Source organism: Podarcis raffonei, chromosome 4, assembly GCF_027172205.1.
Source record: "Podarcis raffonei isolate rPodRaf1 chromosome 4, rPodRaf1.pri, whole genome shotgun sequence".
Taxonomy (NCBI): Eukaryota; Metazoa; Chordata; class Lepidosauria; order Squamata; family Lacertidae; genus Podarcis; species Podarcis raffonei.
In genome coordinates, this window is record NC_070605.1 from 74,634,901 (window position 1) to 74,658,599 (window position 23,699).

General features: G+C 43.9%; 2 protein-coding genes across 3 annotated transcripts in view; one reads left to right on the plus strand and one right to left on the minus strand.

Moving 5' to 3' along the window:
* The window catches only part of GABRA5 (gamma-aminobutyric acid type A receptor subunit alpha5), a 70,821-nt gene extending 69,492 nt beyond the window's left edge, over positions 1-1,329 (minus strand). The window contains exon 1 of one of the 2 annotated variants that reach the window (XM_053384115.1): positions 820-1,329. The gene's annotated coding sequence lies outside the window, so the exon portion shown is untranslated. Of the gene's footprint in view, positions 1-297; positions 688-819 lie in introns of those variants that run through there. The other variant, XM_053384116.1, reaches the window with a different exon arrangement.
* The window catches only part of GABRB3 (gamma-aminobutyric acid type A receptor subunit beta3), a 199,965-nt gene that overhangs the window by 61,659 nt on the left and 114,607 nt on the right, over positions 1-23,699 (plus strand). The gene's annotated exons all lie outside the window — the stretch shown is intronic.

Consider the following 23,699-nt stretch of genomic DNA (forward strand, 5'->3'; position numbering starts at 1 on the left):
CGAACTGGTCCAGATCTGGACCGGCGGATGTCTCTCCCGCTTCACCTCCCTCGCTTGGCCAGAGAAAGAGGGCACTGCAGAGCCGCAGCAGTCCCCCTTACCTCTCAGCAAAGCCTCTCTGCCACTGATCTCTTGCCCGGGGATTCACACGCAGACCCGCGCAAACAGCCTCACCCCACTTTCCCCCCACCACCATCACGGCCACCCCAGATCTCTGGCTCCCTCTCTGCCTAGATCTCCCTGCCAAGTGTGCATGCACCCCCCTCTATCTTCTGACCCAAGGAAATGGCTGTGTACCCGTGGCCGGATCCACGCAGGACGGGGTGCCTTGCAGCCCTTGTTGCTGCTCCCGCTGCTGCTACTGCCTCTGCCGCTGCTGCTGCAATGAAGCCGATGGAGCGCCCGGTTCTCCTCTCGCGCCTCGCCGCGCTCTCCAACTCCCGCAAACTCCGGCGAAAGAGCACAAGTGCGGCTCTCCCTCCGGCTCCATCGCTCTGGCCAGCCGGGACAGAGGCGGGGGAAACCCTCCCCGTCCCGACCCCTCACCTTCAACCGACGTCCACTGAGCGATCCAAGCGGACGGATGGAGCGCAGCTGCGCCAGAGCAGCCAGGCCAGCCAGCAAAGTTTGCCTCCCTTCCCGACCTGCTGGCGGGCTTGAGGAACAGGGGGGTCGCCTCCCCCGAGAAGATCCACCCTCCCTTGCTCCCTTCTCTCGGTTCTCCTCGCCCACCATCCCCGCTCTCCTGCGGATCTCGCCTGCTCCGGGGAGATGCGCTCACCCAACCGCGAGTTCGCCGCGCAGCCAAGAAAAGCTTACCAGCGCTGGTCCACCGCGTGGATTTCGCCTCCCTTGCTGCTCTGCTTTTGAGCTGGGGTTGCCGCGGTGATCCAGGCTTCTCTCTTAACAGAGCATCTTCCACCTCGGCGCCAAAAAAGCGTGGTGGTGGTGGTGGTAGCGGCGGGGGGAGTCTAGAGGGGAGTCAAAGGTAAAGATCCAAGTAACAACCCCCGTTTCCAAGATTGCTTGGCCGGCTGGGGGGTGTCTCTTTGCTCCCCCTCGATCTCCCCTGGTCCTCTCCGTCACCCCTAGTCTTCCCCTCGTAAAATCCACATGGCTTCTCGCTCGGCTTGTAGTCGAACGGCTGCCAAGCAGACGCGCGCCAGCAGAGGCCGCTGCACGCATGGCAGAAATAGCCCAGATTAATCACCGAGCCCCTTTCCTTACACAGGAGAACTGGAGGCTGCTAAGGCAAGCGCTTCCTAAATTGTGCTGTTTCGAAGGAAGGGGATTCCGAAGGCAAGGGATGGCTTCTTGCGTGCTGAACTGGGGCTTTTCGGTTAGGGGAAACTTGAAAGCAGCGTAGAGAGGGCGAGATCTTTAATTTTGTCCATGTGCGCAAACACACACACACACACACACACACACACACACACGAGAGAGAGGGCATTTTCAGTGCGCAAAATGTTTTGCAGCCCTTATTTGTTCTAAAAAGAGTTTGCTTAAGACTGATGACATATTTATTCTATTTCGTAGTGGTAGATATGTGTTGCCCCTGCTAGGATGGCAACCCTGCTCAGTTTACTTCTGAGTAAACTTGACTAGGATGAGGCTCCAAATGCACATGCAATTCCACCATAGTTAATCGAGGTTTCTTGGCAACAGGCCTATATAATACATATGTTTACATGTGAACATAAATGTTGTATACATGCAAGCAATGCAATGGGTGGAACAACCTTGAGATGCAAACACAAGACAATAAAGGTGATTTAAACAGATACTGGTTTAGATCCATACTTAGTCATGCTTAGAGTAGGCCCACTGAAATCAATGGGTTTTGTGTCAGTCATGGCTAACGTAAGAACCATTCATTTCAACGAGCCTACTCTAAGCAGGATTAAGTTGGGAGCCAACCTAATATTTACTAATAGCAAAAGGATGGTGTTTTCAGAAACCCTGTAAGAGGTGAGAATGTCCTTCACTTCAGTGGATTGAGCTGTAGGTCAGACAGCTGATTCTCACCACCTCACCCCACCCAATAATAATAATAATAATAATAATAATTTATTTTTTGTACCCCGCCCATCTGGCTGGGTTTCCCCAGCCACTCTGGGCGGCTTCCAACAAAGATTAAAAATACATTAAAGTTGTTGCTACCATCAAGTTGCCTTGGGTGAGTTCCTGCGTTTTACACACCATTCTTCCTACAACTTCTTTATGTAATTCCTCCCCTGCAAGCATTTTACAGAAGCAGATATCTGGACACCATCATGAGGAAGGGACATGATGAAGGCTGAAAGAAGGAGACAATGGCACACAATTGCAGAAAGTAATTTCATCAAGGGAACTCAAACTTTGTATGTGCAATAACACAGGTAGAAACCACATCATGCTTCATTACAAGGGGTCTCAATCCTAAAGATGTAAGCCCAACCACACTTAACCAAGTCTCATTCAGCCTAGCGAGCATGTTCATGGGTAAACATTGATAGGCTTAGGCTATAAATTACACCTGCACTTTCTGAAAAAGAAATCAGAATTATCTCTCGCAAACGTCTGGATTTGTGCACATCTGTTGTTGTTTAGTCATTTAGTTGTGTCCGACTCTTCATGACCCCATGGACCAGAGCACGCCAGTACACATCTAGATCTAAGCAAATTTGCGCTTGTTTTTTCCTTAGGTTGCAATGTTTTCACTGTTTCTGCCAACTGTGAGAAGGAGCAGAAAGATATTGCAGAGACTGAGCTCTGTTCCCTGAATGCATGCACACGAGTAAACACACACACACAAATTGTGTTTCTGAGATTCCACCTTACATTAGGTTCATGTTTCCCAGTTTGGAATTATGTTGTTGTTGTTGTTGTTGTTTTGCAGTTAATTGAGTCAGATGGTTGCTTTTGACAAGAATACAGTTGAGATTCTCAGAATGCAAAAGTCTGTGTCCGGTATTGAGCATCACATTTTGCAGTTCAGCTGCATGATACACAAAGCAATAGCTTTGTCGAGGTTGCCCTTGCCCTCCTCTGGGCTTCATCCTTGCAGCTGTATGGCCTGGTTTCAGCACAGTGGAGAGAAATGCCTGGCCCTGTTGCTGAGGCCTTTGGACTTTGTAAAACAGCAGCAGCAGCAGCAGCAGCAAAAGGAGTTCCTCTGTACGTGTACAGAGCATATTCCCTTGCTTCAACCACAACCTGCCTTCAACCATCACACATGTGGAATTAGAATACAAGCTAGCCTGGTTTTGCATTTCCCAGTGTCCCCACAGCCCTCGCCTCTGTTTCCTCTCTCAGCAGTCCTAACACAACACTTTCTAGCTGCTTCTCCTCCCCATCACTGCTGCTTTTGGCTCTTGTCAACTCCTCCATCCCTTGTTGCTTCCTCCCTTCTGGTCCTCTGCTGGTACCTGGTTCCTTCACTGCATCCCTAGACCTGACCTACAGTATCCAGAGGTCCTTCAAATGAGCTCCTGCCACAGCGAATGCTGAATGCTCCCCAGATTTGGCTACCTTGTTGGCATCTCTGGGGCTTCTTCGTATGTTCTTTAGCACTTTCCATGTTGCACTCTCTCTCCAGATATGTAAGCTATGAACTGATCTCATTGTGTAGAAGGCCTCTGTGCTAGTGGCCAGGACCATAGCGCCATGTCACAGCATCTGCTTTGCATGGAGAAGGTCCCAGGTTCAAGCCCTGACATCTCCAGGTTGGACTTAGACTGTTTGCCCTAATGGTATAATTCGGTATGAGGCAGCCTCCATTGTTCCTAGTGATGGAAGAAGGCAGGAAAAGCTCATCCATACTGGGGAAGTGCTGTAGCTCAGTGGTTGAGTAGATGCTTAAAGAAGAAGAAGAATCAGGGCTTTTGTTTAGCTAGAACTCACCGGACCTCAGTTCCAGCATCTCTCAGGTGGGCGCCATTGCCATTCTAAGAGAACAAGGGAGGCATTCGTGGTGAGTTCTGGCACCTCTTTCTCTAGGAAAATAGCACATGATGATGATGATCTATCCCACCTTTCTTCTAAAGAGCTCAAGGTGGCATATATGGTTCTCCCTTCCCATTTTAACTCAGAACAAACCTGTGAGGTAGGTTGGGCAGAGAGATGGTGACTGGCCCAGTCACCTGGTGAGCTTCATGGCTGAATGGGGACTTGAACCCTAGTCTTCCAGATCCAACGCTCTAACCACTACACCACACTGACTCTACTGGTAGAAGTTCTCCACTTCAATTACTGGCCTCACCTCCTAGTGATAGGAAATTGCCCTGTCGGAAACTCTGAAGAGCCACAGCCAATCCATGTGGACAATAGTCAGCTTGATGAACCAATGGTCTGACTCGATATAAGGTTGCTTCTTGGGAAGACCTTCCACGTGGAGAGCTGTTAACAGAACATGGGAAGTGGGCCAAATATTCTGAGGCTGAGATAGTAAAGGCCTTTCAGAAATCTGTTCTTGCTTTTGTGGAGGGAGCTGCTTGTTCGACAAAAGTCTCCAAGCACTGGGAATCATATCCTATGTCAAAAGTAGCCTCTTGTCTGATGGTGTACATTTCAAACGCTTAGCAACCTCACAGCACCAGGAGATAATGTGTCTTTTTGAAATCCTGGAAAGCCTAGCTTAGGTTGACAGTGTGGACGGCATGCAAAGCTTTCTGATAGTCTCATTTTTATATTTATTATGCATTTTGTGTTTTTATATTGTGATTTTATGTTGCGAACCGCCCTGAGACCTGCAGGTATAGGGCTGTATACAAATTTAATTAATTAATTAATTGATGATGATGATGATGATGCAAGCCTCATAGGGGTGTTAATGTTTCACTCCCAAGAGCTCTTACTAAGGAGCAAGCCCCATGGAGCACAGGGGGAATTACCTTTAAGTAAACATGCATAGGGATACGCTGTACAGTGGTACCTCGGGTTACAGATGCTTCAGGTTACAGACGCTTCAGGTTACAGACTCCGCTAACCCATAAATAGTACTTTGGGTTAAGAACTTTGCTTCAGGATGAGAACAGAAATCGTGGTGCGGCAGCAGCAGCTGGAGGTCCCATTAGCTAAAGTGGTGCTTCAGGTTAAGAACAGTTTCAGGTTAAGAACAGACCTCCAGAACAAATTAAGTTCTTAACCAAAGGTACCACTGTATTGTGGAAGGTGCCTGGAAGCACACACACACAAAAAGCCAGATCTCCTATTTGGCAGTCTTATGCACAGTTACTTGAAAACAAGTTCTGTCGAACTCAATGGGGCATCTGCAGAAACATGTAGCATTTCACTGCAGGAGTGGGGAAGGGGGATTTCTGCAGCTGATTTCTTTGTCAGCTCCTACACAACAAATTCCACCTCCTAAAAGAAAACCCCAATTCTATACAATTGTTTAAAAGTACAAGAGGCCTCCACTGTATATTTGCCAATAATGGCTCTATAATCAATCAAAACGTAAACAACAATAATATGAATTATTACTACTAGCAGGAGTATTAAAAACACCCTGTAATTTGTTGCTCTTTAAAGTGTCACAGGACTAACATGGCTAGTCCTCTGGAAATTGTTACTTTTTCCACAGTAGACACACTACGGCCACTTCCTCATAATGATAAGACAGCCAAGGTCATCTCTCTTTGACAGCCTGTCCGTTCGCTCCAAGGAGAGTTGACTGATGAATATTATCCTTTCTGCACTAGCCACAGGATTCAGGCCATACCAATTTTCTCTTGGGAGTAAATGGGCTTTGCTTTGGTGCCTTCTGCTGCTCACAGATTCAGAAGGAAAACCAATGAATTTTGCCAGGTTAATGCCATGAGAGAGCATGCCTACCTATAGCCTGCTAAATTCTCTATTGAGCTCCTAAAAAAATATAATGCAATAAAACTGCATAGTCTTCTGTATGGATGAGGATATTATGCAGCAGCCCATATGAGAAAGCGAACCACTTTCTAAACAGCAAGTTTGTGTTACACATACAGAAGACGTTGGCAGGGAGGATATTAAGAAGCACCTCACTAATATACACAGTTCACATTCTTAATATAAACTGGAACTAAAACGAGGGAAAGAGGCAGATTTATATACTGACATTTCTTTTAAGGTGCTGAGTTGATTTCATATGCCAAACTGTAAAGACAACTGTAAGACACCTTACCCAGAGAATAGGACAATGAAGAAATAATGCATTTATGAAGAAAGCGATGCGTTAAAGGTAACGTCAGAAACTTTATAGGATCCAGGAACTAGGTCAGGTATAACTGTGAATGAAAAACCACAAAGCAAGCACAGTTTGTGGCCCAATTCCATAGCATTCAGGTAAAGCTCACCTAGGTAGGATGACAGCTAGAGTTAAAATGATGAGTAACAGTCAGTTTAAGTATCCCAGCTATCCTTCCTTCTCCATTCCATTGTGACACAATCTCTTGATGTGGCCCAAGGTGATAGGGCAGTTTCACTTGCACATGGATGCAAGCAAGTGATAGCTCCAATTTCATAGAATCATAGAATTGTAAAGTTGGAAGAGGACATAGGGGGTCATCTAGTCTAACCCCCTGCAATGCAGGAATCTTTCACCCAACATGGGGCTCGAACCTGCAACCCTGAGATTAAGAGTCCCATGCTCTAATGACTGATTAGATTATCCATCTAACTATTATAGTCTATCCCAGAGTTGGGCAGGCTTGAACCCCTTAATATCCATTGATTAAGCTCATCTAACTGAGCTGGATTCCAGCTGATATGTGAATGTACCATGCCTGTGTCAGATTTCAGGCTATGCAAGCACAGGCTATGAATGCATGTTTTAGAATACAGTGGTACCTCGGGTTAAGTACTTAATTCATTCTGGAGGTCCGTTCTTAACCTGAAACTGTTCTTAACCTGAAGCACCACTTTAGCTAATGGGCCCTCCCACTGCTGCTGCACCGCCGGAGCACGATTTCTGTTCTCATCCTGAAGCAAAGTTCTTAACCCGAGGTACTATTTCTGGGTTAGCGGAGTCTGTAACCTGAAGCGTATGTAACCCAAGGTACCACTGTGATAGAATTGTAGAGTTGGAAGGGACTGGGAGAGTCATATAGTCCAACCCCCTGCAATGCAGGAATCTTTTGCCCAACATGGGGCTCAAACCCTCAACCCTGAAATTAAGAATTTCATGCTCTACCCACTGAACTATAATCTTGACAGGATTATGGCTTTGGCATCCATACTTTTCTTGGGCAAGCTATGTCGATAAGGTGGCAGATATCTGGAGTTACTGGGAACAACTCTTCAGGCATGGCACAGGAAGAAAAGGAAGGCATCACCATCATAGCTGTCAATGTTTCCCATTTTTTAAGGGAAATTCCCTTATTCCGAATAGGATTCCTCGCAAGAAAAGGAGAAGGTTGACAGCTATGATCACCATGGATTCAATCCTCTTTGGAAAACACTTGTTTTATGTTCTGCAGCACCTGCCCAAAACAAACTGAGATAAGAATCTAGTTCTGGCCTTTGAAATTTCTTTTTTTTTAAAAGATATTTATTAAAATTTCCAATTTTTATACAAACAAAAAACAAACAAGTTTCTTTCCTTTCAGAGATTTAAATCAGAGAGTTTATTTTACCCTAGATTTTTAATGTAGGTTAACTAAGCATAGAGATGAGATAGCAAAAAAAAAAAAAAAGGAAAAGGAAAGAAAACTCTCATCATTAAATAAAAATTGCAAATAAGGACGCTGGCCTAGAATTTTTGTTTTTCAACTGTAACGGAGGGCCATTGTATAGTTCCCTGCTCCACTTTCAACTTTGATCTAATCTCACATTCACTTCTTTGAATGTGTCAGATCTTTCCCTCAGAGCGGCATGGCTTGGAGATGAATATTCATTCAACAAAATCAAGAGAGAAGTCCTAATGAGAAAGGTTCTGGAAATTGGATAGCAGTCTAACGGCAAGGCGGCTGTCGATTTTTATTCTTTCTTTCTTTTTTTGGTAAACTTCTCAGAAGAAAATGGAAAAGTGCATCCCGCTGCAAAAGGGAACATTTGATAAATATCAATTTAATTTTAGGAGATTGTGCTTGCCACGAGAAATACCAGCTTACAGGCACACGTTGCTAAACCCCATCTGTTCAGTCAGCATTTTCCTCCTGTTCTCTAAGAGGAAGCATGATGCATAAATAAGTGCAGTTGGCCACTGGGCCATTAGAGGGTACCATCGTTCCATAGAATCCTGTGCTAAGCAGTTCTGATCAGCAGGCCTGAGGCTTGCTACCAGTAAGGCCATTTGAACTGATGGTGGAGCACTTGCTCTGCCTGTAGCGATGACAGACTTTCTATGCAGAGGCTGGCAGTTTGTGCCTTTGCATGCATCTCTCTCTCTCTCTCTCTAATTGTGACAATAAACCAGCAAAAGACAAAAAGCAATTTATCAATGACAAAAACATGACATACATTTCATTGGATTTCATCCAATTATTGTTCCCAACACTGGAGATAAAATAAATATTCTGGTGTGTGTGTTTTTTTATTTGGGCATTTATGGCTTGTTAGTTATTGCTCAGGAGTATATATGCACACACACACCCCCAAACAAACAACAAAACACATACATACATATATGGTTTAAATCAGAAACACTCCTGCATTGAAATGAGAGTTTACATACCTTAATGGCTTTGGCCATGGCTTTTTTTCAACTGGAACTCACTGGAACTCAGGTCCAGCACCTCTCAAGAAGGCACCATTGCCATTCTAAGAGAACAATGGAGGTGTTCAATTGTGAGTTCCGGCACCTCTTTTTCTAGAAAAATAGCGCTGATTAATAGCACCTTAAATCCTCATCAAGAATTTTATAACCTGGAATTGGTAGTTAGCATCTGTCTGTCTCGAGACACAATGGAGTGCAGCTCAGGTGGAGGAGTTAAACCCTTAACCAACTACAATTCCCAGTATTTTTGGAAAGTGGGAATGTGCTTTAAACACATAGTGCGTATGCAGCCTAATAACACGTTAACTCAAGACTGGTCCACCACCACCTTTCCCTAACCTGGTGCAACTCTGCCCGTTGCTGGAAACCACAGAAAAGCTCTGATGCTCGAATCCTGCTTGCTGGTTTCCCACAGACACCTGATCAGCCACTGTGAGAACAGAATGCTAGATGAGATGGGTCATTGGTCTGATCCAGAAGGCCCTTCCCATGTTATTATATTCTCTACCTAAGAAGAGCTGGTGCAGGTGGCGCTGTGGGTTAAACCACAGAGCCTAGGACTTGCCGATCAGAAGGTCGGCGGTTTGAATCCCCATGACGGCATGAGCTCCTGCCAACCTAGCAGTTCGAAAGCACGTCAAAGTGCAAGTAGATAAATAGGTACCGCTCCGGCGGGAAGGTAAACGGTGTTTCCGTGTGCTGCTCTGGTTCGCCAGAAGCAGCTTAGTCATGCTGGCCACATGACCCGGAAGCTGTACGCCGGCTCCCTCGGCCAATAAAGCGAGATGAGCGCTGCAACCCCAGAGTCGGCCACGACAGGACCTAATGGTCAGGGCTCCCTTTTACCTTTACCTTTACCTAAGAAGAGCTAGTAAGTGAGCTGAATAGACCCCACTGCTTGGGAATAGAGACAAACCGCTGTCTGGCTGGAGCCAATTAATCTTTAAGCAACCAGGTTCAGTACCTAACATGTCAAAAGCTCCAACCTGGAGATGCTGACATCTTCTGATTGCTTTGCTTGTGCTCTTTTCTAATTGAGACACAAATAGTGACACATTTTCTGCCTTGCAAGACAGGCACGCCATACTAGGTTGGTACGAATGCCTACTTTTATCTGTCTGCTCAGACCCCGTAATTTCAGCGGTGGAGAAGATCAAGCAGCTTTCCCAAGCCAAATCATTAAGGGAGATTAGATTTTGCTTTCAAAGGAAATAGCAGAAGAACTCAGTGGTTGCGTCCAGAAATTCTGTTGCCTAAACTTGTCAGCTAGAGGGGACGTTTCTGCCTCGCCTTTCTCCCTGCTAAATACAGGCTGTCAGTTTTCACATAGGTATTGGGGGGGGGGCTAGGATGGCAGGGAGCAAGGTTCACACCTCCAAATCCTAGTCCACCTCAGCAACCACTTGCTTGTGGGGGAAATGTGTTCCTTGTGCTTTGGGAGGTGCGATGCTGCCAGCTTAACTAGAAAAAAACACACCTGGCCTCCTCATGTATCGTTAAATGCTAGCTTGATCTGTAGAAATCAGTAGGGGAACCTTTCATACAATAGACAGAAGCTAACTGAGGGAGCTGGTTTTATAGCTTCAGGAGCAATGCTGGTAATGGGGGGGCAGAGGGAGAGAGTGAGCTATACAATATACAGAAAACCAGATCAGAATAATGATCACGATGGATGGGGGAGAAATGCAGCTGAGTTCACATTTAAATGTCGAGCTCACTTAATTTGCATTTTCCAACACGAACACGCAGCCGTCCTTCACATGGCAGTTCTTCAGCCATGTGAAAAACACATATACTTAAGCAACAGTTGCATAAAAATGCATATATTCATGTAAATAGCACACAAAACTGCATTGGATTAGGGGAAATTGCTGTGCAAAAATGTGCATATTAGGGTAAATTCATCCTAAAGTGCTGGTGAATTTTCTGAATGACTTGTTTTAATGCAAACTAATGTGGACTGAATTTAAGATTGGATAAATCTGAAAGTGAGAAAAATGAAAATTGGCAATTGGGATACCAGAGATGTTTCCTTAAAAGGGAGGGGGATCTGCTATATCAAAAATGTATTCAGCAGGTGGGAGTTTGGGCATTTTCTTTTGCAAAAGGTTGCTTCATCACAAGAAATAATTGTTACTATTGAATTTTACCTATCACAAAATTTGTGTTGGATTTGGAGAGTCCTGCTTCACCCAAACCATGGATTCTGAGGGAAGTAAACAGACTTCTTGATAATATTAGCCCAATTTTCATCGCATTTCTGTTTCTGCACATCTGTAATAGCAAAGTCCACTAAACATACTTTTTGATTCCTGGAGCCTTCAGTTTGATAAGTTTTGTTGCCTCAATGTTTCGACAGCCAAGGGGCCTCCATTAATCTTGGTTGTGTTGTTTTTGATGCTATACTTTTGTTTATTGCATTGCTCTGTGCCGCTCGCTAAAACTTCACGCAGGCCACAATGTAAGGGTTTCTTATTTTCTGCTTCTGATCAGCGCTGCGAGCTAATAATGATTGGTGACCAAAATTATTTGTACAGATGAGATGTTCGGCATAAGCTTTAGTGCTGACCTGCCATGCTGTCTTTGGCTTCAACTGGGAAAAATAAGCCTTCAGAAAACTGCAGAGGTGTTTATTCTAAAGTCTCTGAGACAGAGCTTCCCTTCTGCATTTATAGGCACGTGTTATGTGTTAAGATGAAATAAAGGCACTCTGCAATTCTAAATTCTACCAAGGCTTCGCAAATCGGACTGCTACAATTAATGTGGTTTTAAGGGGGAAAGAGTTTTCTGACAGATCAATCTATAATTACTTGTATTGAAACTGGCTATCTTCCCACTCACCAGCCCTTCAGAAAAGAAAAGGAAAAACTTGACTAGCTAGGTTGTAGCTTAAGGCAGTTTGACATTTTGGACTAGTTATTTCTTCAGCAGAAGAAACTGCTGTGGACTAAATATCAACAGAATGGAAATATGTGTGTGCTAATCCATACACAAACATACACACACAAAATGATTAATAATGGAACATTGCTCTGATACCTCTGTAGATGAAGGAAATCAGACTCTGCTAGCCTAGCCAGCATCAGATGTGGTCTACTTTTATTTTTAATAAAGTGGTTTTGGATTTTAAATCCTGTGAAAGCCTCAAACCCTGATCAGTTGTTCTACTCGCCAGAGGACCAGCTCATTCTTGAAGTCAGGATTGGGAAGCTAAAGTAGAGTATCCCATCTCTAGCAGGGGCCCTACTTTTTTATGCTTGGCAACTGGGAGGTCAACAGGAGGTCACAGTGAGCCAGATTTTGACTGTTCAATCTTGCCAGATGTGTAAAATGCACACTCCTCAAAATATAGGCTGAAATATGAGTACAGGCATGCTTGTTCTGCATGACAATGCTACTGTTAACAATACAAAATGGATTTGATATGTGGATGCAAAAATATTACTGGGGGTAGTACTGATGGACTATACACTGTTAAGACTCCTCTAAAGTATTTATATACCTGGGGTCTGCAGTCAAAGACTTCCCTACTTATTTTTAAGGCATCCCTTCCTTATTTTCAACCCACTGCCTCTCATCTCTGTGGATCTTGGTTCTCCCTACGACCACAACAACATCTATAAATCTTGCATGCAATTTCCCCAGATATCCTGGCCCCTTAGCCCCTTCACTTCTTCTGTTTGTTTCTCACAATCAAGTCCTTCTGTCTGTAAGCCCCATGTGAAATCTTGCCTCCAGTCTAACTTCCCGCCTCCCTCAGAGCCCCACCATCAAATGGAACATGGAACATTCCATGACATCACAGCAGCCCAGCCAATAGCTTTGTATGGGGTGAGCTTGTAGGCGATAGGCAGGCAGGCTGCTTTAACTTACTTAACTATTAATAAAATGTATTGTCTTGAAACTGACCGGTAATAAACAGGGATGGACTCTTGCCAAGGTCAAAGGATTCTGCACTGCTACTTATTCTTGTGTGATATAAGGAGGCCTTCAGGCCCTTGCTCTTTTCTACAGAACAAAGTCTCTGTAATTTCATCCTTGCCACAAATCCTCGGATTGTCCAGAATGGCACTTCTGAGCATGTGTATGTGTCATATTTTATCTGTCTCAAACTGAGAAAAGAAATAAAAAAACCCTGCTATTTTTGTTTGTGTTGGCAACGCCATCATTCCCTGTCCTCATTCCGCACTCCTGTTTGTACCCAGGGCAACTGACTTGTATGCTCTCATCACCACACAGCAGCCTTATCAGGGTGCACAAATATGCTTATCTTCCTCTCCCCATTCCCCATAACATCTTTTTGGAACACAGTGGCTTTAACATTAATGCTTGCTTCAAAGCTGCACTTCATTTGGAAGCTATATTAATAGATCAGTTTAGCTGTCAAAGAGACATAAGCAACCTGAGGCACTCAGAACAACAAAAGTGGAGAAGACCACAGCACTGCCCTGACGCTCCAATCAGACATTATCAGTAATAGATGAGCATATTGTTGCATTCTAGAGTTATTTTGCCTCCTTAGGAATAATTTTATTTCAGGAAGCTCACACCACCAAGACTAAAACCCTTGCAATAGTCTCATCCTAAATTTTCTTGCAAATTCAAAATGACAGAATAGAACCTATCATTATTATTATTTGACTGTTGTTGTTGTTGTCATCATAGATTATTTTAACAGCAATGGCTTTCCCCCTCAAAAAATTATGGGAGTTTTAGTTTGTTAAGGGTGTTGAGATCCACAAGGAGACTCCTATTCCTGCCATAGAGCTGCAATTCCCTGAGAGAAATCAGTCAGATGTGTGGAAAAGCAGAAGTGATATTTTGCTTAACTGAACGTGTAAATTCAGGATGTAAGATCGGATTTTCACAAGGCCCAGCCACAGAACAAGGAGAAAACCTCTCAGACCTGAGAGAATTAATTGGTGCACAATACAATCAAGATATGGGTCAAGCAAAAATGTGGAGGAGCCCCTAGTCTGAAGTCACACAGGCTGTTGGTGAAAAGCAACAGATAAAAATTTGCTCATCAACTTCACTGCATTGGGGTTGCTGAGTTAAAGTTAACCTCTTGTTACTCTTACACCACATTGTAAGTCTGATGTAGATGAGTGCTTTGGAGGAAAACAGAACTGGCGGCCTTTTTTCTCATTCAAAATAGCATGGGTAAGAATGCTTTATAAGAAAGTGACATTTCCAAGGCCACCAGCACGCTGAGAACCAAAAGAGTGTTAACAAACAGTGGCTGCATCGTTGCTGCTGTTTCTGTTTAATTTTACATGACTTTAACAGGATTTAAAAGTCAGGTATGAGATGCCTTCTACTGGCCTGTAGCTTCTGAACTATCCCCATTGTGTTGGCTTCCATTCTTTCACGTGCTCCTCCATTCCAGGAAATCATGTTGTGATCATGGCAGCGGTGGTTTTATGGACAGGAGAGTTAGAGCTGTAAAAGAGGGCTGTTGCTGTGTTTGTGTTAGGGAGTCAGGTACTGCTGTGATGAGTGACCTTATAAAATTCTATACAAGCGAAAATATCAACTCTCATATTGCTGAGGGCACCTTCATGAGTGAAGCACTTTGTCCTTTGCTTTAACACACACCAGTCCACCCTTTTCCTGCTTCTGTCCTGTTTCTTAACGTACAAAAAGGTCACAGGCTCACTGAAGAGAAAGAAAGGACATTTATATAAAACCTTAAGAGGAGGCCTGCTAGATCAGACCAAAGGCATATCTGGTCCAGCATTCGGTTCCCATACTGGTCAACCTGATGTCTCTGGGAAGCTCCAAGTAGGACATGAAGGCAATAGTGTTGTCATGCTTGTTGCCTCCAGCAAGTAATAATAATAATAATAATAATAATAATAATAATAATAATAGTAATAATAATAATAATAATAATTAGTTATACCCCACCCTCCCCAGCCAAGACCGGGCTCAGGGTGGCAAACAACCGATATAAAAACAAACTGATGGAAATACAACTAAAAAACAAGATTAAAATACAACATTAAAACATTAAAATGCAGCCTCATTTCAATGGAAACTCAAATCAAAAACGTTTTTGGGTATGAAAACATCAAGTCTTCAGCAAGGCTAACTATCCAGACTGGTCTGGATAGTGCCATTCATAAGAAGACTGTTTCTAATAATGGAAGCGAAAGAGAGCCATTATGATCATCAGCCATTGAGAGACTTGCCCCCCATAAATTTGTCTCATTCCACTTTGAAGATGTCCGCTTCGTAGTGGCCCAAGCAGGAGAAGCTGAATATTTCTCCCCAATGTGTTGGTGAAAATGGGCGGGGGGGGCATTCACAGGTACGGAGCATTTATAGAGCATCATCAGTCAAACCTTTTACCTGTATTTAGTTTTTTATATATATCAAATTCATAACCTGATCGTCAACCCCAAAATTCCAAGGGGAGAAATACATAAAATTAAAACTAAAGTCAAACGATAATATCAAACCAGGCCAACATAAATTCCATACAAATGAAACGGCAACAGTGATTTTAAAAATCAAAACAAAACATTTTATAGCCATATTTAGAGTGCTGGGATAGCGTTGTGGGTGTGAGTCACTGTCCTTGGTGCTGAAATAGTACAGCAAGGCATGACGTCACCCTTCTGAATGCACCCTAGTCAACTGAATCCAGCAGCCCATTGTGCACACAGGAGTTCTGGAATTCACATGCATCTCATGCATGCAAGGCTTTCCCCATTCATTTCAATGGAGGGAAAGAGTTTCCTCTGAAGTTTGTAAGGAGATGTTTTCTATGTGCCCCAAGACAAAGCCAGTAGCTGCATGATTCACTAAAGGTTCGTATCAGGCTCTTTTGGTTTTGAGTTGGGATCCCATGTGTAGTTTGTTGGTTTGTTTGATTGCATTTACAGTGGTACCTCAGGTTAAGAACTTAATTCATTCTGGAGGTCTGTTCTTAACCTGAAACTGTTCTTAACCTGAAGCACCACTTTAGCTAATGGGGCCTCCTGCTGCTGCTGCACGATTTCTGTTCTCATCCTGAAGCAAAGTTCTTAACCCGAGGTAATATTTCTGGGTTAGCGGAGTCTGTAACCTGAAGCGTCTGTAACCTGAAGCATATGTAACCCGAGGTACCATTGTATATGCAATCCTTTTCTCTAAGGAGCTCAAGGCAGCATACATTTAATCCCCTCTTCCCCATCTTATCTCCACAGTAAGCCTTTGAGGTAGGTTAGGCTGAGAGAGTGTCCCTAGATCACCCAGTGAACTTCATGGCTGAGTGGGAATTTGAACCCTGGTCTCATAGGTCCCTGTGTGACACTCTAACTATCTCGCCTGCCCTCTTCTGAGGTGGTTGCAAAGTCCATCTGGAGTGCCAGTCCATTTACTGTAAAGTGGATTAAAGCATTCTGCCATCGCCACACAACAAAGAAAGGAGGGGAGTAGCATTTGAAACAGACTTTTTGCAGATTGTAAAGTGATGGAGAAATGTATTGGAAAGTGTGCAATGCATGAAGGACTTATGGGAAGAGTTGTAAACGCCCCATAAACAAATCGGGATGTATGCCTGATGGATGCCCGTTGTCATATAACCTGTAAACAAAGCAGAATGAATGCTCAGTGAAGACTGGATATAGTCTAAAGGTTTGTGAAAGTAAATCAGAATGAATGCTGAAAAAGCATCTTATATGGCGGAGCGTTGGAGTGACTCCATTAAATTGTGAAAGCACACAGGAGAGGGAGGCAAAACCTACCTAATTTGGGTTTTTCCCCCTACTACTTTTGTTGATCAATATACAGTGGTATCTCGAGTTAACTACTTAATTCGTACAGTGGTATCTCGAGTTAACTACTTAATTTGTTCCGGAGGTCTGTTCTTAACCTGAAACTGTTCTTAACCTGAAGCACCACTTTAGCTAATGGGGCCTCCCACTGCTGCCGCACCACCGGAGCACGATTTCTGTTCTCATCCTGAAGCAAAGTTCTTAACCCGAGGTACTATTTCTGGGTTAGCGGAGTCTGTAACCTGAAGCGTATGTAACCTGAAGCGTATGTAACCCGAGGTACCACTGTACTGATGTTACCAGCTGTGAAAACTCTCACATGTTTAGGATGTCTCTTCCTGATTCTTGAGCTCCTTTGGGAGGGAATAAAATAATAATAAAAAATATTTAGTAATAAATACGACTGCCCTTAAACCCCATTTGAAAATTTCCCAGAAGCCTCTGCTTAGAGGAAACAAAATGGAGGATGACATAAATCTTTGGTTCAATCAGGAAGAGCAGACAGCACAATTTGCATCCAGCTCCAAGCCCGTTAGACGCCTTGGGAATCCCTTGTGGTGTGGATAGGATACTTCCTGGGGCTGATTTTTGTTTACCTAAAGCACCAGACCCTCTGTTCATTCTTCAGCATCTTTCATCCATCCTTCTGAAACAGCAAGGGTCTGTGCATCAGTGCAGTGATTGGAAGACAAAGTTTGCCCAGGAAACAGGAAATAGCATCCAGGAAAGATTTTATTTATGAGCCTGCTTCTCGGCAGTAGCCCAGCTGAACACATCACAACTACGAATGAGTTCACCTCACGCCATGGGCTACAAAGCACCACAAGCTCATTTCACAGCTAGAGAAAGTGAGTCATAGTCTGAAGCTTCGATGAGAAGGTTGAAGGAAGTGAACCAAACTTTCCTAAGCGCTGAGCTGATGATACGTTAGCCAACAGACAATGTCTCTTTGGGGGCTTGTACATGATAGGATGAAATAAAAGAAGTAGGTTAAGCCATAGCTGAGGTCAGCAGTACCACAAAAAGGCCTTGTGTATGCCAGTCTTCTTAGCAGAATATGGAAATTGCACCAGGTTTCTGGGAGTGGGGTGGAATGGCTGCAGCATCAGAATGTCACACTTTCCTCTAGAAAGAGACAAAAAGTTGCTAGCCAGTCTAGCATACTCGAACCACAAGTTTTCTCTCAGCATTGGGAGAACAGTAACAGCAGCAGCCTGGTTGTGACTTAGTGGAGTAGCTCAGCCCAGCGGTTCCATCGACCAACGCATTGCTTTGATCCCCAAATCGCTTCCAGCGGTTTGAGACCCACGGGCGCTGCCTGGCTTTTTTGGGGGGGGACGCAGGTGGCGCTGTGAGTAAAACCTCAGTGCCTAGGACTTGCCGATCGTATGGTCGGCGGTTCGAATCCCCATGGCGGGGTGAGCTCCCATCGTTCGGTCGCAGCTCCTGCCCACCTAGCAGTTCGAAAGCACTCTTAAGTGCAAGTAGATAAATAGGGACCGCTTTATAGTGGCAAGGTAACGGCGTTTCCGTGTGCTGCGCTGGTGCTGGCTCGCCAGAGCAGCTTCGTCACACTGGCCACGTGACCCGGAAGTGTCTTCGGACAACGCTGGCTCCCGGCCTCTTAAGCGAGATGAGCACACAACCCCAGAGTCAGACACGACTGGCCCGTACGGGCAGGGGTACCTTTACCTTTACCTATGGTTGCTGAATCTGAGTTTTCATCTAGCAGAATTATGAATGCAAGAGGTGGTGATGGATGTTGAACTGTGCTGGACTTAATACTGAAATATCACCTGCTTTTCACTTACCCTAGAATCTGAGTTTCTAGTATACTGGCTGGGGTCCCAAACAGATTTCCACACAGCAGTAATTTAGTGAAGCCTCAAATTAATTTAGAAGTCCCAAATTAAAAGTTTTCACACTGAAAGGTACACTCCTAGTTTGCACTTGTTCTAACACAACTGGTACAGGGAACCTGTGGCATTCTAGATGTTGCCGGGCTAAAACTCACATCTTCCCTGACCACTGGCCATGCTGAGTCCAACAACATGGGGCACCAAATCCCCAATCCATGCCCAGAATATTGTGGTTTCCCAAGTCATATAGTGAATATGAGCACTGCCACCAGAGTTACACAGGAACACATTGCAATATTATTTTTTGAAGTAGAAAAATGCATCTCCCTTTTTTGAATACTGGCAAAAAAGCTCTGCTACAGGTAGAAAATCTTTCTGCCCTGTTTTCCATCTTTGAAGGTAGAGCAGATTCTCATTTGGTTCATTCCTCCGAAGGACTCGGGTACTATTTGAAAAGCTGCTAAATGCATCTCTGTGCAGCTAAGAAGTTGTTTTGGGTCTAGGAGAAGTAAATTGAACCTCTTTTTTGGTTTTGTCAAAAAGTTATATCTAAAAGCAACATAATGGTATGTTGAAGAAGAGGAGGAGGAGGAGGAGGAGGAGGAGGAGGAGGAGGAAGAGGAGGAAAGGGGAATGGCCTAACATGCCCCCAATTAAAATAGTACACTGTCAGATTTTCAGAGTCTCAAGGGCTCTGACTAAGTAATCTATCTTAAGAACACTTGTCACTTTTAGCTGGGATGTTTCATGACTGTCAACATATTAACGTATTAAACATATTAAATCACTATCACTAACAAAACAAAACAAAAATCCAGCTCCATAGGTAATGTGGGTGTCATTGCTAATCACTATTGCATGTTTTTGCAAATTTCCAAGTTTAAAGGCAGTTCCAATGACTTTTCTTGCTCTTCCTACAGCAACAGCTTTTTTTTACTTCTGCCTTCTGTTGAAAAATGCAATATGGTTTGCTTTCTCGAAGTCATCTAAATGTTAATGATGTTACTGTTCCACAGCCACCTCTTCAGCCATACTTCCCCAGCCAGGTAACCTCAAGATGAGGGAAAGTCCTCTGAGCCTCTTGTGGCAGGCAGTTCCACAAGCTGGGGGCTGCAACTGAGAAGGCCCTGTCTACATTTTTAAAAAATCTTATTTATAGACTGCATAAATACTTTAAAAATTCCTTTCATGGGTCAGGGAAAGTCCAGGCAAAAAGATAAGTCTTTATAAAACTTCTGAAGCAACTGATGGTTAACACTTCACATTTTGGAGATGAGAGGGGCCACAAACAGGAATGACAGCAGAAAATGCATGTTCAGTTTCCTTGCTCTGTTACTATACATTTGCAGGCTGGACTAGGAGATAGCTGCTTGTGCAGCAGGGGGGAATCTGAGGACAAACCTTACTGTAGGTAAGGTAAAGGTAAAGGACCCCTGGATGGTTAAGTCCAGTCAAAGGTGACTATGGGGTTGCGGCGCTCATCTCGCTTTCAGAGTGAAGGAGCCAGTGTTTGTCCACAGACAGCTTTCTGGGTCATGTGGCCAGCATGACTAAACTGCTTCTGGCACAACAGGACACCATTTTGGTAACCAGAGCGCACAGAAACACCATTTACCTTCCCACCACAGTGGTACCTATTTATCTACTTGCACTTGTGTATTTTCAAACTCCTAGGATGGCAGGAGCTGGGACAGAGCAACGGGAGCTCACCCCGTCGTGGGGATTTGAACCACCAACCTTCTGATCGGCAAGCCCAAGGGGCTCAGTGGTTTAGACCACAGTGCCACCCGCACTGTATACAGTGCCAAATGAACAACATTGCGGTTTAGTGATTTGGTTGTATTCATGGCAAGGACAGTGCCCATGGAAACTATGCAGAACCAGGGATTTGACCTATGCGCTAAAACAGGAAGAAACTATAGTTTGCCAAATTAGATATGCAGTGTGGTTTTATCACAGACCACTATCTATTTCTGCTGTCAGTCAAAGGATCTCTCTAAGACTAAATGGAAGTGGGTTTCCTCATCAATTTATATTCATGACCCACCAGCATTTCTTTGTGCATCTGTCATTCAAAATCAAGATTCCCCCCTGCCCCCCCAGTGTTAGAAGTGCTATATAAATGTTTCATGTTAATAAATGGATTATACACACAGGGCTTCTTGGAAGCTGAGGAAGAGAAGCAGAGCATGTAGTTGGAAGTTGTATTTATTATTTACAAGATTGATTAGACAGCTTTCCCGAAAGATCAAGGCAATATATGACAATTCAATAAAACAATCAGATTAGAAACAACCTTTAAAAATTAAAACATGAAAGGTTATGTGCAGCAAATGTCAAAAACATAAGCTTTCAAAGGAAGGACTTGAAAGACTCGAGTATCGTTCGCAGCAAAACAGACACACTGTCAAGTCTTGTTTATTCCTTGCATGCAGGATTAATTATACTGGACGGATAGCAAGTCATTTATGAAAGACGGCCTCTTATCCCAAAATGGTGTGTTAGATTTCTATTTTTTTCCCCTCTACAAAACTGTTTGTACATAAAGAGATACTTACACTGGAAGACATACTGCAACATTCAGTTCAGCAATTAGATGTGGAACTCACTCCCATGAGAGGTTGTGGACTGTCCTTCCTCGGAGGTTTTTAAGCAGAGGTTGGGTGGCCATCTGTCATGGATGCTTTAGTTGAGATTCCTGCATTGCAGAGGGTTGGACTAGATGACCCTTGGGGTCCCTACCAACTATCCTATTCTTTTATTCTAGGTGAGGAAATGACATGTTCAAAGTAAGGGAAGGTTTTTAATGTTATATTATGTTTTTATATATGTTGGAAGCTGCCCAGAGTGGTTGGGAAAACCCAGTCAGATGGATGTGGTACAAATAATAAATTATGGTGATGATAAAATCTCCCACATTAGCATGACTAGAAGAGGCTCTGTCATAACAGAGCTCTACTGTGTGGTTATTCTGAAGGACCATAGCTCATTGGTAGAACTCATAATTTGCATGCAGAAGGTCCCTCTATGCAGGACTGATAGAAAATCCAAACAGTGTAAGCAATACTAAGCCACATAGCACAATGGTTTCACTTGACATAAGGCACGTTCTTGAGAATGTGTAGATCAGATCTAAGATGCCACAAGCATGAGATTGCCCAGAAGCAGTTGAGGTGCATTGCTCACAGCTTGCTAGACTTGGAGGTCCTGGAAACCAGCAGGAAAGTCTATTCTGTGACCAACACTGAGCAATGTTGGTTGCTGTCTCCATGACATGTAAATAGTCAGGTGATAGATTTCCACAAAGACACTCTTAAGGACTCGGCTACATTAGTAAAAAATAAAATGTTATAAATATGTTATAACACTGTGACGCCAGATGGTGCTGTAGAGCTGAAATTGGAACTCGATGAAATTTTTCCATTGTGAGCTTTAAAACGGTTTTTCCCCAGAGCATTTTTTATAGCTGTGTAGATGCAGCCTAAATCCTCAGTCAGTGTTCGCTTCTCCTAAGCAAGCAGACCCCACAAAGGCCGATAGAAATCCATTCTACTTGAGAAAGGAGGGAACTGATATTGGGCTGGATTACAACTCTGTTAGTTGGAATTAGTTCCTATTGAAATCAATCAGAAGAACATGTGATCCAACAACTAACTTACACTGGATCCAGCCCATCAGGGGTACCAACTTGAATAAAATATGGGGGGGGGCAGGTAAGCATCAACTCACATCATTAATCACATGACACAACACACACTATTTGAATGGCAATGCCTGTCAACTTGGAGGAGCCCTCGAATTTTTTTTGGGGGGGGGGGTGAAGACAGCTTGGCCCCTAGGAGTTGGCTCTTATGCAGACCATTGCTTCCTTACGTATATCTTTATAACGATTCAGACCAAAAAAAGTCATCATCCATCTACCTGAACACGCTTTTCAGCATTTTTAAAAAAGATAAAAGTGGAACATCTCCACTCTGCCCATGGAGTTAAATATATTCCATTATATTCAGGCCCATTTAAATGCTCCTCGCTCAATTATATATGCATGTGTATTTATATATATGTAAAATATAAATGGTGTTAGTTCTTCTGCATCACTTATCCAACGAAGTGTTTCCTCACTTGTCCACACATTGCCAAAGGTTCACTCTGCAATTTCTCTGTACTCCAACACTTGATGTTAAGTAGAGGGGAGGAGGAGATAAATAATGCTGTTATTGACACAGTGCTGAGCTAGAGGATCTTTAGATCTGAACTTTTCTGATGTTTAAATAAGTGTTACAGACACAGAAGCACACCCCCTGCGGCTAAGATCTGAAGCTTTTAAGAGTTCCCAGAGGAAACAAATTCTAAATAGCTGAACTGCACTTAACTATGAAAAAGAGCATGTCACTATGGTCATGTAAATGATGCTCTTTGAGTGCGGTGCGGAGCTAATGTGGATGCAAACTAACTGTGAGAGGGGACCAATCCACATGCCAGGTTCCCTTGCTCCATTGGACACATGAATACTGAACCCAAGCTATGGTGAAACATGTTGAGAAAAGGCACATCTAACTACACGTCTGTTATTCATTGTACAACCCAGTAATGACCTTTAAAGGCAATTGATGCCACAGGTGCATGATGTCCATGGCTGCTGCAGGGAGGACCGACAGAATGGACACAGGAGACTGGTATTGGGTTGAATTAGACCACAACTTTATCGATTACAGGATAGAGTAGGTTTGGCTAAGACATTGGGCATGTATTCTGCATCAAGCTGCCTAATAGCAGGCATAGGCAAACTCCAGCCCTCCAGATGTTTGGGACTATAATTCCCATCATCCCTGACCACTGGTCCTGTTAGCTAGGGATGGTGGGAATTGTAGTCCCAAACATCTGGAGAGCCGGAGTTTGCCTATGCCTGCTAATAGGAACCAAGTGAGGTAGACCCTGTCCTGGGGAGTCATCCCTGACATGGATTGGGTGCCATTGGGAGAGCTGTATTGGCCCATCAGTCCCCATGGGGACTCCCAGACAGTGTCGCCCCTCCTGGCCCCTCTAACAGGTTACCCCCGCGACTAAGGATCCAGCCCAATGCCTGCCAAAGTTGTGGCAGTTGCTACGAGGTAGGTGAAAACCTGCAAGACGGCCAATTTGCTTTCTCCCTGGCCACACACCCCTCCCCCCCAGTATCGCAGGAAGATGGAATGTCTCCTAACATTGTGATGCAATTCTCTGATCAAAGACATGGACAGAAATATGTGCATTAAGCATGCATATATATTTGTGGAAATAACATACAAAAATATTACGGAGAATTGTGGCTGAACTGTTTGTTAGGAGAAACTGGGTACAAAACAATGTGTACATTAGGAGAAATGTGCAGTGAAATGTGGACTGTTTTGGTTTTTCTATACTACA